Source organism: Vicugna pacos, chromosome 9 (assembly GCF_048564905.1).
Source record: "Vicugna pacos chromosome 9, VicPac4, whole genome shotgun sequence".
In the NCBI taxonomy this organism is placed as follows: Eukaryota; Metazoa; Chordata; class Mammalia; order Artiodactyla; family Camelidae; genus Vicugna; species Vicugna pacos.
This window is the reverse complement of record NC_132995.1, coordinates 9,572,888-9,576,969: the sequence shown is the minus strand read 5'-3', so window position 1 is coordinate 9,576,969 and position 4,082 is coordinate 9,572,888.

Here is a 4,082-nt window from a genome sequence, read left to right as displayed (position 1 = left end):
GGCATGTTCTGGCACTCAGCTTTCAGGCACCGCTATACTCTCCTTTCCTTAAAAAAAAAAAAAAATTTCTTAGTACTAACATGTTCATGTTGTAGAAAGTCTGACAATGTTCTCAAATCCATAATCCCTCACAGAGGAGAGGGGAGAGCTCAGTGGTAGAACGTGTACTTAGCATACAATAAGGTCCTGGGTTCAATCCCCAGTACCTCCATTAAATACATAAGTAAGCCTAATTACTTCCTCCAAAACAAACGATAAAAACAAACACAATGCCTCACAGAAGATATAAGGCATTATTGATGTGTTGGTGTAAATTTTATATATGTAAATTTACATTTTATATACATTATAAATTTATAAAATTTACAATTTATATATAAATATATATAAGCTATATAGTATATAAACTACATATATATAGTGGATTCGTATATATAGTGTATTTGTGTATATATTGTATACATTGTATACAGTGGATTTGTATATATATATACACAAATATATATAAAATACAAATACAAATATATATAATAAATGTATATACACAAATATATTATATATATTATTTATTCCAAAAGTAATGCATGGCCAATATTAAGCAAAGTAAGCAAAAGAAGAAAAAGAATGTTAAGCAAGAAAAAAGGGGAGAACATGTAAGAAAAAAAGGACGAAATTGAAGTCCTCTGTAATCCTAGCACTTAAAAACAATGATCAATATCTTGGCCTGTTTACTTCCTGATCTTCTGTGTGAGAAGAATTTTAAATAATATTTAAAATTTTTTCTCCCCAGAAAACTGCTATCATAATATTTTGGAACTATTTTTTTTTCTCCCACTTTATGTCTCATGGCTAGCTTTTTCCATGTTACTAAATAATGAAATCATTTATGTGGTTGCTTAGGATTTTTTAGTTATAGATGCCACAACCTTGTCCGCCAATATAGTTAACGGTTCCAATCTTAGTGTATCAAAACTAGATAATAACTTTCTTGAATTTTTCCCAATTTGATAAGCAAAACATACTGTCTCTTTACGGAGATGTTCAATAGGTAATGATATATAAGTGGTGAGTGAATTGCCTATTTACATCCTTTGCCCAGTTTTCAGAACTGATTTGAAATGTTACCATGTCAAATGCTAATTATATAGCTCATGCTCAAATGTGCGTTCTGCAGGCTCTGTTTTCTTCTAGGGGTTATTCCAGCTGTTTGGAAGTTTTAAGTTGTTTCTTTTTTTCTGTTTTGTTTTCCCCATAGGTTTATCCCACTTTCATCTTAACTACATTTCTACTGATTTCTTAATACTCAATTATTTTTCATTCCATTTCCCAGTTTGAGTTCTATCATTCATGTGTCGGTTATATTTTGCTATTGTGATAACAAGAGTTTAAGGTTATGCAAACTCCCAAAGATTTCTGCAAACTATAAAATTTAATATTTCATGTTTAGATCACTGCTTTCCTCTACCCTAACTGAACAGCTTTTAATTGTGGGTTTAAATTCCCTTATAAACCATGATTAAAGAGTAAGAGATTTTATTCTCACAAGTGATAGTTGTAATTAGTTTCTGTTTTAGCTTCTTGACATGTAAAAATTTTATCTGAATGATTTCTGTGTTGTTGTATGTATATATACATATATATGTATGTGTATGTTGCAATTTAAGATTTTGTTTTCTCATTTCTTTTTTTGGTCACAGATAGTAGGTCACAATCCAATCTGCTTATTTGAATTTCCAGAGAAATCAAACGTGTATTTCCAGCCCAACATTCTACTCTTAACCTACTAAATCATGAATCTAGGCTAGGGCTCAGGAAATAGCATCATTTTAGACAGTCCAGGAAAATTTGAAATTAGCTGTTTTGGGAAGCTCTGGTCTGTACATAAGCCCAAACTGTAAATGAGCCATATGTATTTCAATATAAGGTATCACCTGCTGAAGCTCTACCATTTTATCCATTATGTTATTGTATGAAGACGACTCAATATGTGGGTCAGTTCCTATGTGTATTTAATTTTTCTACTGAATGCAAGAGGTGTGGTTCCCCCATTTCCTCTGTATCACTAGCCATCCATGACTTTTTTTTATCATATTTATATAAGCATGATGGTTGGTACTTTTTTAAAGTAAACATTGATTTCCTTTTCCTATTTAGTGCTCTTGACTTGAAATTTTTTTGGTTGGGGCTGCCTATTGATTGACTGATTGATTTAACCAGCTTTATTGAGATATAATTGACAACATTGTGTAAATTTAAGGTATAAAACATGATAATTTGGTATATGTCTATACTGTGATATACAAGGTTAGCGAACACATCTATCATCTCATATAGTTACCCTGCTTTTTGTGATGAGAATATTTAAGACTTCCTGTCTTAGCATATTTCAAGTATACACTACAATATTGTTAACTTTAGTCACCCTGCTATATACATTAAAGCCCCAGAACTTATTTATCTTGTAACTGAAAGTTTGTCCTCTTTGGACAATATCTTTCCGTTTCCCTCATCCCCTAACCCCTGACAACCGCCAATCTATTCTGTTTCTATGAGTTCCATTTTTTAGACTTCACATGCAAGTGAGGTCATGCAACATGTCTTTCCCTGTCTTTGTATTTGCTCTAAGTAAACATGGTCACCTTTCATTTACTTATTGATGTGTAGTTGATTTCTAATGTTGTGTTAGTTTCTGATGTACAGCATAATGACTCAGTTATATACACACACATTTTTAATATTCTTTTTCATTATAGGTTATTACAAGATACTGAATACAATTTCCTCTTCTATACAGTAGGACTTTGTTGTTTATCTGTTTTATATATAGTCATTTATATCTGCTAATCCCAAACTCCTAATTTATCCCTCCCCTGTCCCGTGGTAACCATAAGTTTGCTTTCTAAGTCTGTGAATCTGTTTCTGTTTTGTAAATAACTTCATATGGTCACCTTTTAAAAATCCTGAATGACTAAAAATAAATGTCTGAACTCCTTGCTGAAATCCCTCACAGAGGACTTCTCACCCTCCTGTATATACTTGATTGCCTGGAAAAAGAACCTGAGACATCATTAGCGATTTCTGTGGAAGGTAGCCTAACAAAAGACCACCAACTTAGTGGCTTAAAACAACTACTTCATTATGCTCAGGGGTTCTCTGGGTCAGGAATTTAGAAAGGACACAACAGGGATGGCTTTTCTCTGTTCTGTGATGTCCGGAGCCTCAGCTGGGAAGACCCACAGGCTGGTGGCAACTTGACAGCTGGGGAGTGGAATCACAAGACTGGAAGTTGATGGCAATGGTCGGCTGGGACCTCAGCTGGGGCTGTCAACTCCAATACCTACACACGGCCTTTCCATGTGGTTTCCTGGGCTGCTTCACAGCAGCGTAGCTGTGCTCCAAGTGTGAGCACCGCAGGAGAACAAGGGAAAGCTGCATCACTTTCTATGACTTAGCATCAAAAGTCACATATAGTGTCGCTGTCATCGTCACAAGCCTGCTCATGCTCAAGGACAAAGAAGATCAATCCCCTTCCCCCAACCTCTCAATGGAAGGAAAGTTAAAGTCACATTTTAAGAAAAGCATGTAATTTGAGAGGTGCTATGTTAGTTCCTGGGGCACAGGGACCTGGTCTGGTATTGCCATCTAAGACCTGACAGGGCACCTGGTTTGGGCCAGGAGCCACTCTGAGAACAGGACAATTTCTTCTACACCATTATCCCATAGGGGACCTAAGTGCAAACAGCCAGTAGTATGGGTTTGACAAAATTAAAGAAATCCAACAAAAAATAAATAAAGACCCCTTTGAATTTTTGGAAAGGATTTATCAGGTTTATAGCAGATCCCAAGGTCCCTGAAAATGCTAGAATGCTAAATATGAGAAAACTGCAAAAATTAGATGATGTATTTGGAATAAACCCTTCACAATTGGTAGGTGTTGCTTTTAACATAACAGGGAAACACTCATTCTAGAAACTCATCACTTTACCCAAGATTGTCCTTATATCCATCACCACCTCACTCAGCTCATGTTTTGGCTTCCTTGATCCTACACTGTCCCTCTTTGTTTTAGAGAAGTTTACCAG